The 12,081-nt window shown below is 39.8% G+C and overlaps 1 protein-coding gene and 1 long non-coding RNA gene across 2 annotated transcripts in view; one reads left to right on the forward strand and one right to left on the reverse strand.

Annotated features, from left to right (window-relative positions):
• Window positions 1–12,081, forward strand: part of Gpr158 (G protein-coupled receptor 158) — a 435,003-nt gene that overhangs the window by 329,252 nt on the left and 93,670 nt on the right. The window lies entirely within an intron of this gene.
• LOC131424113 (uncharacterized) lies at window positions 1,193–7,508 on the reverse strand. Its single transcript, XR_009226613.1, has 2 exons — window positions 6,924–7,508; window positions 1,193–4,638 (listed from the first exon to the last, which is right to left on the reverse strand). It is a non-coding gene; the product is annotated as an uncharacterized LOC131424113 (long non-coding RNA).

The following is a 12,081-nucleotide window of genomic DNA, read 5'->3' on the forward strand; positions in this document are numbered from 1 at the left end:
ACGGAACTTATATTAGAGGAAACAAAATTAAGTAACAAATGAATATTTCATATGGAGGAGGAGGGGGGCAGTGTATTGATGCAACCGTAAAAGACAAACTATGGAACTAGCCTAGATGTCCATCCATGGATGAAAGGATAAAGAACATGTGGTATACACACAAAATTGAGTTTTATTCAGTCATAAAGAAAAATAAAATTATGTCATTTGCAGGAAAATGGATGGAATTTGAGAATATTAATGTTAAGTGAAATAAGACAAACTCAGTCAAAAGTCATGTGTTTTATATGTGGAAGCTAGAGAGAAAAAAGGAAAAGAAATGTCTGTGAGGGAGTCTGATGAAAATCAAAGGGAAATCAATAGAGTAGAAGAAAGCCATCAGTGGGAGAGGAGGAGAGAGAAACAAAAAATACTAGGGAATGATATTGGCCAAATTATATTGTTATATTGTGTACATGTACAAATATGTAACAATAAATCCCATCATTATGTACAACTATAGTGCATCAGTAAAAACATGGAAAAATGAATAAAACCACTCTGCAGAGGTGGCATGTGATATGAGATATAAATGAAGAGAAGGAATTGTTTTTGTGAACATTTATAGCAACAGCATTCTAGGCAAAAAGAATACCTCCCAAGGCTGGAGTAGGTTTTGACATATTTGTGGATGGACAAAAGGGCCAGTGTTCTTGGAGCTGCAGCAGTGAGATTAGAGAGGTAGACAGTAGCTAAATTATGTCAGACCTTGGTGGACACAAAGGAATTTCGATTTTATTTTAAGTTCAAAGAGTAGACTTTGAACCCAACAGATGATTGCCTTCACTGATTTGATTAACCAGATTTTTCTTAAAAGAAAGAATCAATTATTCTCAGGTTAAACATTTGTGATTTTTCTTTTTAATTACATATTAACTTGATGACAAGTACCGTGTTGTTATCAAAGGAAGATGTGAGAGAGGCATGTGTTTGAATTCTTGCCCTTTACCTGGATAATAATTGAGCTTATGGTCTGTGACAATCATCACTTTAATTGAATTTGGTTTGCTGAGAGATGTGAACTTCTTTGGAAAACCTCTATTTTATAAAATTAGTATCTCTATGTAGTGCAGGTAAATATGGAAAAAAGCACTGGTGTGAGACTGAAAGACCCGCCGATTCCCTGTCCAAGAAAGACGCACGAGGCACTGGCTGCAAAAGCAAGAGGCGATTTATTACTACACAGGCACCTGCGGGTGCTCAGCGAGACCTCAGCCGGAGCTGCGGCGAACTGGCACACCGGGCTCTAGGGCACAGATCTTTTATAGAGAGCAGGGGGTTAGTTTTTAGCTTAGCACAGTAACAGTTATTCTATTGGTTCCTCTGAATTCAGCCTTTAGGTCACCTGGGGGTAAACTTGTTTTCCCACTTTAGTTCTCAGAAAAACCATAAAATTGCATCCTGTCCTTTTAGTTCCTGTTTTTACCCTGTTTGCTCAAGTTTGGCCCTTCCGGGGTTATCTATATGGAACATCTTGTGGTGGCATTGTGCAAGACTTGAAATGCTACGTGCAGCTGGTGGGGTTTTGACATGGGGGTTGTGTAAGAGAACATCTTGCAGCTTCAGGGCACAGGGGTTAGTTTTCCTAATGTTGGGCCTGGGGCCTTGAGGTCCTTCATTTCCCCCCTTTTTTTATATCATGGATATAATCTTATATCCATTGACCCATCTGCTCGGATTCCAGCATTATTTCAGCTGACGGCTCAGCATACTGGTTGGGGGTTGGTATTTACTATTAATCTAATTTTGAATAGGACCCCAGGGTCATAGGCAGTTTTATGATATACTTTCAGGCCCCATTGTTTTCCTTTTATCCAATCTTTTGATGCTTTGCCTGCCTGAGTAAAGGTAATATTTAAGCGATTGCAGGCAAATGTGGTACATGGCCCTGCCCCGTACCATTTCAGGCTCCTGCAAGAGTCGGCAGAAAGTGGGGGATCCTGTTTTTTTTTTTTTTATTTGAATTAAATCCTAAAATGAGCTTGGCTTCTACTATGCATCCCCCGATAATACTTGTCATGTCTGGCTCACAGATTGGTTGGGGTTAACTGATATGGGGAAGACACAGCACAAAGCAAGAAAAATCAACAGCGAGTGAGTCTTATCTTTAGCGGATTTTGGGTACGTTGCAACTTCCATTCTGGATCCGGAGAGGTGTCTGCGGACTCCTGTGGATGTGCAGTCTTCACGTGGGAAGCGTGGATCTAAGCAGCGATGCTGTCCACTTTGAGTGCAGTAGGAGTGGTCAGCAGGATAGTGTAGGGTCCTTTCCATCGCGGTTCCAGGTTCCTGCTCTGGTGCCTGCGTACCCAGACGGTATCTCCGACCTTGAAGGGATGTGGCAGCAAGGGGGTTTTAAGTTCCTCTTTGTATGCTGCGGCTAGAGGCTTCCAGACCTCATTCTGGACCAATTGCAAAGCATGCAAATGAGTCTGCATAGATGGGGTGAGGGAGGCATAGGTTTTAGTTTCATAAAAGTTAATAGCGGGAGGTGGGGCACCGTACAGGATTTTAAATGGGGTTAGTCCATGTGGGCCTGGGGTGTTTCGGGCCCCATACAAGGCTAAAGGTAGGAGTTGTACCCAGTCTCTAGTGCCAGTTTCAAGTGTCAATTTAGTTAAAGTCTCCTTAATGGTTCTATTTATCTTTTTTACCTGTCCTGAACTTTGGGGTCTATAACCACAATGTAATTTTTAATTAATCTCCAATGTATTGGCTACCGCCTGACTTACCTGGGAGACGAAGGCAGGCCCATTAAATGTTTCCTTTTTGGTCCTCACTATCAGGATCAAAGGGAGTAAACCTCTGATAAGCCTCTTTTAATTTCTCTAAGAAGGCTGTTTCCTCTGACCCCTGGATAGTCTGTCTTACCTGAGCCAAATTGGTGGGCCGTCGCCCTGCTCCATGGAGACCCCCCTGCTCCATGGAGACCCGCTATGAGTAACTGGCGATAGAGACATAGGTGGTTCTCACCTGCTTCAGTCGCATAGTCCCAGTTTGGCCGGGTTAAAGGAAAAGCTTCGTTAATCAAATTTGTGAGTTGGGTGGGGCGCCCGTCGTCCCCTGGCACATTTTTGCGAGCTTCCAAGAGAACCTTTTGTTTCTCCTCTGTGTCTAATAGAGAAATCTTTAATTCTGCTACTTAGGGCTGGATAACCATATTAGCAAACATCAAGTCTACCTGCGTTGGCTAGAAATAAAAGCCTTAGACTAAAACTATTCTAGTAGTCCCTTTGACAGTTATCAGGCATTTCTGTCTAAGAATCTCTCTTGTAGCCTCCAGTCTATTTATTTATGGAAGTTACTTTTAGTTATTATTATCATTTAAGATGTCCAGGAACAGCTGTGCTTTGGCTTTGACTGTCTTTGCTAAGTGTTTAAGATGAAGCAAGTCAAACTGACTTTTGTTTCTACCTATTGTTTACAGTCAGCTGAGTTATCCTGGGAGTCCTCGGGAACTTCATAGCAGTTTTTCAGTTCTGCTAGTGCCATTTGCGCTAGGATGGGTCCAGGCCTTGCTTGACCATATGGCTTCCCTCAGAAGCATCAGGGATGTCTCCCTTTTTTAATGACCCTCCTCTTTACAGCAAATGCACCATTTGGCTTTCTGTCCTCCACTGGTCTCATTAATCTCCCTGCTCAGGAGGTTATGTGGCCTAGAGTTGCTGAGCCCTTTGGAGAAGTCCCCTATTCCCTGATTCAGACTGACTCAGAGGGCAAGAGCCAAATATTGGTTTTCTTGGCCCTTTTAATTTAACTAATTTTAAAAACTTGATCTTAAACATCCAGCAAATAAGTTAACAGCCTTATATTAAGAGCACTGGGCTTTAATGTCTATCTCTCTATCCTGTAGGTGATAACTCTTTATCTTATGTTGACCCAGGTTGTGTTCTTAAAGTAATACCTCTTTAAAACATTAACAGGCAATCCTTAAACCATCTATAAGTAAACTACAAAACAAAACTAACTAGGGTAAAAACATATTTAGCTTATATAATAGCTACCTTGAATTCTAGCAGGGTTATACATCATAATTTTCTGTTTGAGATCCTAGTAATCTTGGCACAAACCTATTTTTGGACACAACTTTAACTGTACTGAAATCTGGCTTACTTTTTTTATAGCCACTTTCACATGTAGTGAGATGGGACAGAGCCTTATCTCAAGTAAGGCAGGGCTCTTTATAAATCTCAAGTACTATAGTTCTGAAGCTGATCATTTTACAAAGTTTACATAAATTGTTGTTCAAGTTTACATGAAGATTAGCTAACACAACATAATATCATATCTAAAACATGAATTAAAGGCTGAAAGCTTTTAACCTTTTATAGAAAAGTAGTAATGTACTTTTGTGTTTTGCAATGAAACCTTTACACAGATTAGGCTCTCATTAACTTAAAAATACATAAATTGTATCTCAGAGTAGAAAGTAATATGGAACTGTACATATCTTATTGATAATAAGTTCAGTTATAGAACACAAATGATATAATTGAATTTCTAATATGTTTTTTTTTTAATTTAAAATTACCATATAACTTTAGAACACCAGCTTGATATAATGTTCTTTTGAAGCTTTTACCTTACAGACTTGTATACCTGGAAGATATGAACACATTAATAACACCATAATTATATAAACTTTTTTTGTTTACATTTTGAAACAATACTTGTAAACTTTTAAATTTAAGCAGAGTTAACATTTTATTAGGGCCTTTTTGAACACCTAGAGAAACTTATAAGCTTAATTTTGAGGACAGGAACTGCTATTTTGAGCAGACACTTTAGGCCTAAGGCATTTTAACCTTAAGTTATATTTTTAGGTTTAGATGTTGAAAATTATGATACAAATTTAAGAAGCAATTTTTGAAATTTAAAATTTTATATTTTTTTACATTAGAAAAACTTGTTCACATAAAACTGGAAATAGGATCTCTACCATCAGAAGAAATTTCTTTGATACCTCTAAGCCACTTTGCTTGTTCTGAAGTTTCTAAAGTAGCATTGAGTTACATTAAATTTGCCCACACACTACCATATATATCTGAAATTAAGCTTTGAAAATTTCTAAGACTATTGCTATTTAATTATCTAATGTCATTTTTATGAGCCAGACCAACGTTTTAATTGCTCTTCAGGCTACCCAGTTCAAAATTGAAAATTTTTTAATTTTTTTTTATCCCAAGTATTTAAGTTTTCTAGCATGAACTATCTGAAATCAAACTAAACAATTGCTTAAACCCAACTTTTAACTGCAAGATAGTGCAATGCTTTAGAAACCCATTCAGATACCAGATTGTTACAATAAAAATTATTATTATTTTTTTTTAGACACACATCTAACCTAGATTATCTTTAAGAAACAATCAGACAACCAGATAAGAAAATATCTCTCCAGGTTTTGAACTTTCATTTAATTATGACTCCTATCAGTGGCACCATAGACTTTCCCATGAGTGGACCAGATGTTTTCACGTAGGGGCAACTATAGGTGTAAAATCAAGGGTCTCAGTGTGACTGGCTTTACTGCATTCAGTGTCCCTTCTTTTTAAGTAAACAGAGGTGGCTTAATCCTTAAGATGTAGATAAGGACCCAGGGAACTCCCCAGAGCTAAATGGCTCTGGCAGCTGCTGGGAGTCCCTTAATCCCATCTTTCACCCATAGGATCAGTTCCTCCAGTTTGATTTGACCTTAGGCATTAGGCATTTTTTTTTTCCTAACTATTTAGTAGCCAGCTCCCAAAAAGTTCATCCTCTGCTTGCAGTTGTTTCGAGTGCTAGGCTTCCCCAAGAAAGCAGAGTGGGGACTCCTTAAAAGTCCCCTTGAGAGTGTCAAAATTTGTGACTGAAAATTTGGTTCCCATCTCTAAAGCCAATTAACACTAATTTAATAATGAGGACAGGGCTTTGAGAAAAGTCAAAGCGAGATGTCAAAGTTGTTAAATCCCCAGCAGGCATCTCTATTTGCACTCAAGCCGGTTATGGGGGGGGAAAGAAAACATTGCTTCCCTAGTCTCAGTATTCAGCCTTAGATGGAATTTATCATCCGCCTTGGGCTGCATTTCCAAGTAGCCCGACTCCAGGAAGACCCGTTCACTTCCTGGGGTGGAGGGGCCGGGAGGAACAGGGACAGGACAGATCCGCCATACCACCGGGTGGAATCCTCCTGGCGGACTGCGCGGATCCCACCCATGCAGAAGGAGATTCGCAGAGGTCCTGAAAGGTTAAAAGCCATGATCTGGATGGCCATGTGGCCCCGGCTGAAAGACAATCTCTGACTTTGCAGATTAGAGAGAGAGATGGAGGGACTCTCCTGGGGGCCATTCAACTCTGAGGGTGGGCCAATATTGGCCACTCCGTGGTACAGAGTGTTACCCATTTTTTCTTTTTAATTTTTATTGACTGGTTCTCTGCCCGATTTTGGACGTCCTGCCAATGGTCAAGGGTGAGACTCAAGGGAGTTGTTAGTGATTGTCCCATGTTACTCTCAGAGAGGAAATAGAGAGACAGACACAGCGACACAAAAACGAAACCAAACAGTGAGATCGCTGCGTGGCTTCGGTGGAAACCGAAAAAATCAGATGGCCTGGGAGAAGTTTGTACTTCTCCGTCGCCTACAAAGATGGTGTAATCTTCGGAAACACCGGGGGGCCCCAAAGAAATGGACCCCTCTGATCCCTGGGACGTCTCCCAGGGTGGCAGGGGAGAAGTCCGAGTTCGTCAACTCCTTCTCAAACTGCCTCAGAATACTAGATGACTACAGAACTGCCTCAGAATACTAAATGACTATGCCTAGGATCATATAGTCTTACAGACGCTGCGCGGAACAGAGAACAGATAGCCAACAGGACAACAAGACAGAAAGTTTGAGCTGGCCAGCTTACCTCCCAGTGATGTCGGGAGTTCCTTGGGCAGGGATCCGGATGGGGTTACAGGAGTACTCCTGGCTGGCTCGCCAAATGAAAGACCCGCCGATTCCCTGTCCAAGAAAGACGCACGAGGCACTGGCTGCAAAAGCAAGAGGCGATTTATTACTACACAGGCGCCTGCGGGTGCTCAGCGAGACCTCAGCCGGAGCTGCGGCGAACTGGCACACCGGGCTCTAGGGCACAGATCTTTTATAGAGAGCAGGGGGTTAGTTTTTAGCTTAGCACAGTAACAGTTATTCTATTGGTTCCTCTGAATTCAGCCTTTAGGTCACCTGGGGGGTAAACTTGTTTTCCCACTTTAGTTCTCGGAAAAACCATAAAATTGCATCCTGTCCTTTTAGTTCCCGTTTTTACCCTGTTTGCTCAAGTTTGGCCCTTCCGGGGTTATCTATATGGAACATCTTGTGGTGGCATTGTGCAAGACTTGAAATGCTACGTGCAGCTGGTGGGGTTTTGACATGGGGGTTGTGTAAGAGAACATCTTGCAGCTTCAGGGCACAGGGGTTAGTTTTCCTAATGTTGGGCCTGGGGCCTTGAGGTCCTTCAAGACCTTCATTGGCTTTTAGAATGATATTTGCTTTTAATTTAATGGTCTACTTCAACTTTTCAAATCATGTGGGAATCACTACCTGCCCCTTGACCAAAAAAAAGAAGAGAAAAAGAAAGAAACAAAAGGGAAATGAAAGCATGGATTGAATTTCTATCATTTTGAAATCCTGAAAGAAAGAAGGTCCTTATTAAATTACTCTGGAATGTGACACAACCTTTACACAGTGATTTTATATGATCAATCTTAACTAAATAATCAACTGTTTGTTTATTTGTTTGGAATTAAACAATTTATTCTAGCAGATTTTCTTTGTTTTTCTTTGCTGAACTGTAGAACTGGTTGAGCTTATTTTGAGGCAAATGCTTGTATTTAAATTTTAGTGAGGTCTAGACTTCATGAAGTGACTGATAACTGAACAGGATTTACAGTTGCAAAGTTCTTGCACATGGCAGCTTACTGGCATATAAATTAAACTGCTGCAAGACATAAGAATGAGAGAAAAAAAATAGGCTGCTGTGTAAGATCAAATTAATTTGGGAATAATTTGGACATTTTATTCCTCTGAAAACAGTTTGCTTGGAGGTCTCCAGCTGTGTTTGGCATCCAACCAAATTACATTTTAGAAAAATGTGCTTTTGAGACTGAAAATTATGCAATATGCATTGCTATCAATCTAACACGTACATAAATGGATGGATGCTTTATGAAGTTAATTTCTGGTAGGAAGAAGAAGCCAGAAAGGGGCACAGGGAAGAGCAGGGTCACAGACCTGTTGTGGGCAAGCTGGACAGGAAAAGTTCCACAGATCAAAGCACAGAACATAAAAAGTCAAAGGCAGCTGTGGGTAGAGAATTGTTGGGAAAGCATTCAGGGATCAATGCCAAACAATAAAGGGTCTCCTTAAAGGGATGCTGAACCACACAGACTCACTATAGAGGCAATCGGTCCTTCTTGCTCATCCTTGAAGTCATAGTATAAATGCCACTTTCTTTAGAGGGACCTTGAAAGAATCCTCCACGTAAAGACACTTCACTGGGAGAATTCCAATTTTATTGCAAAAGGATGTGTGCTTATATAGATCTAAGGGGAGATGGCAGGGCTTAGATAAATGGCAGGCCACCCGTTTATTGGCAAGTTCTTCCAGATATCAGCTCCGGAGCCCAGGAATTAGTTCTTATTGGGGCTAAGTTTCCCCGCCAGCGAGATTTGAAATTGGCGCCAGTGGGAGAGTTCACAAGGGAACTTTTCGCGCGAGTGAGAAAAAGGGGAAAGTAGGAAGAGAAGGTCGTTAGGCGCCATGTTGGGGTTTTTCTCTGGGGTGCAGCTGCCATTTATACTTTTCCCAACAGACCTTTCCTGACCATCTTATAAACACCTCTGCTGTTGTTTCCTGTCATTGAACCTATGATCATTTGAAATAATATCTTTATACTCATTTATTTACTATATTTCACTTACTAAATTAAGCACAATTTGCACTAGGGCAGAGTCATACTTTCTTGATCAGTGTCCCAGATACTGGCTTGGCAGATAGTAGGCATGTAGAATCTATTTGTTGAGTGAGTATACAGAGCCTGGAGGGAAACAGTCTGAGAACTGTTGTGGATTGGGTCATGCTCCAAGTAGAACAGTCTTGGAAATGTAGCTTTGGTCAGGGTGCACTGAGAGACTTATGAATGCATGTTCCCTATTCAGGTAGCCCTAGGATATCAGATTTGAACCTGAAGATTAGGCCAGTGATTGTACTTGATAAATTTTCCTAATAACCTCTGAAATAGGGAAATCATAGTTCTTCCTGCTTTAGTTTTTAGTAGACAGAACCTATACTATAAAATAAGACTGCCCAGTTTTCATGATTAATGAATAGCAACACCCGAATTTGAACTCCAAGATCAGTTCCTGACTTCTTTCCATCTCATATTTTGACACTGCTCTCCCTACACTTGCCATTGCTAGCATTTGTAAACAATGTCTCCCTGCATACACCCAAGTACCAGTCATTCCTGAGTTCTTGAAAGCTTCTGCCTCAAGGCAAATCTGCTGCTATGAAACATGCCCTGTGCCTGGGGAGATTACTGGCTCTGATTCCTGGTTCTTGAAGTGTGACAATCCAGCCTAGGATAGTCCCAAACCAGGAATGTCTGAATATGATACTATTTTAAGCTTCCTATGAGACAGAGATAGGCTTATATAACCTCATATCAGTCATAACTACCTAGATTGATTGCAAAGCAGATTAGATCAGCCAGGGTGTTTCCACAATAAATTACAGTCCCCAGGACCTTTGCTAGGAGAGAAAACTACTATGCATTGATCCCCTACCATTTGTCAGGAACTTTATGTAGGTTATCCTAAATAAAGTGAACCAAGGTAACTGTAAGATTCAACCAGAGCCCTGAGGGATGCAGTAATTTAGAACCATATATAGGGAGTCACCCTGGTACCAGCACTGTGACTGAGGGTCAGTGTGGAGCCACAGTGAAGTCTGGTATACTAGAAATAAGCTGGATTATTTTCACTGTCTTTGCTGAGCACAGATGCCCTATAGTTAGTAGGTTTTAAATATTGGAAAACTAGCCTGCAAAAAAGTACAGTGTGCAAACTAAGAAGCCAAGAGATAGTAACCTCCAAGGACATGTTCTATAGGCAAGACCACCTCTATTGCCAAGGAAATAGATTGTAAATTTCAATCCAGGAAAGGCTTTGAGTTACATTTATGTCTTCTATTTCTTGCATGTACCCCCTTCGCATAGGTGCTATTGTTTTTATAAGATTGTTTCCTAAGAACATTTGTATGTTTATTAGTGTTTTATCACTAACAAAATACCCAAGATAATTAACTTATCAGATGAAAAGATTGACTTTGGCTGTGGTTTTGGAAGTTCCAGTCCATGGTTAATTGTCCTATAGCTTTGGGCCTATGCCAAGATAGCACATCATGGTGGGAGTGTTTGGTGGAGCAAAACCACTCAGATCATGAGCTGAGGAACAGAGAGAAGAGAGGAAGAGAGGATGTTCCCTTTCAGAGCATACTCCCTGTGATCGAGGACTTCCCATTAAGGCCTCTCTTCTTCATTTGGGTTCAATTCCATGAGTTCAGAGACTACATTATTCATTTATTAATTGATTATCCTTTGTTTAGCACAATGCCAATCCCATGAATTCAAATACTTATAGAATAAATCAATGAGTGAATGACTGAATAATGAGAGTATGACGGAATTACTGACCAAATACCCCTGCCTTTTACTAAAACTCATGAGCCTTCCTATATAACTTGATCTTCATTAATCTCTAAAGGATATACCTGTAGCCTAAGCTTGGAGCCAGTCTCTTACTTGTTTGGTTCCTTACCTCTTAGACCTTGACCAGCTTCCATGTGGTGAACACTATTTTATAATACATCATCTATGAGATATCTTTAGCTATCCTATCACCTGTAGAGCCAAGACCAACAAATGTAGGTCTCCAGTCTGCTGCCTTAGAGGGCCTTTCCACTGGGACCTCCTGAGAAAGGTCTTCCCTGAGTTACCACATCATTGAAGACCTTGTTCTTTAACATATCACTTCCTACATAAAGGAGTGTGACCTTTTTATTTTTTTAATGACCCAACATGTTATCATAGCTGAATATTCTAACTCTAAAATATTCAAATATTTTATCCTTTAATGGGAAAGTTTTTATACTATCACATGTAATATGTGCACTGGATTGGAAACCTGAGTCTTGGTTCCAGTTAACCATTATCTATGTGAGTTACAGATGGTTAAGTGTGGAGTTGAGAGCATCAACTCTAAAATAATACTATCCAGAACTAAATCCCACCCCACCACTTACTAACTGTACAATCATAGGAAAATTATTTAATTTTTATATGTCTCACTTTTCTTAATCATAAAATGGGAATAGTAATAGTATCTACCTCATAGGATTTATATGAAGATTAAATGATATGTGTGAAGCTAACAAATAATAGACATTGTATCAATAATTGTGCTTATTTTGATGGTGACAATAACAACTATAGCCCACCTCTATGTATTTATTTGTTCTTTGCTTTTCATTTTTAAGTAAAGGAAACATGTGAGATAAGTTCTAAAGATTCTTCCAGATTCAACCAGATTCAAGTGTCCTTGCTACTTTGTTTCTAAGCCTAGCATTCTAAGCATGTAGAATAACTCCTCATCATAAACTGCAGGCAAATCCCAAATTGTCTTCTGACAAATAAGCCATTTATACTTGCCTTATGCTTTAAATAATAGCATTAAGGGAATTATGCCTTCCATTAGCATTGCCTTCAAAGGTATCATTTTATGAAGCCTCATGAAGTTATAGTCAAGCAGAGAACATTCAAAAAACTGCTCTCCATAAAGTGGGTTCCAAATCATTCTTAAGTGGTGGATATCCATTGATAGAGTCACAATCTAACCAAACAGTGGGATGACTTAAAGAAGTATATAAACATATAAAGGAAGAAGGTAATTTTTGAAACATCCTATTCTATTTTTGTGAAACAATAGAAATTTACAGGCTATGTATATAGTATATCACTTTCAAAATAT

This window comes from Marmota monax, unplaced genomic scaffold, assembly GCF_021218885.2.
Source record: "Marmota monax isolate L192 unplaced genomic scaffold, Marmota_monax_Labrador192_F-V1.1 WCK01_AAM20220418_F8-fsc00072, whole genome shotgun sequence".
Classification (NCBI taxonomy): domain Eukaryota; kingdom Metazoa; phylum Chordata; class Mammalia; order Rodentia; family Sciuridae; genus Marmota; species Marmota monax.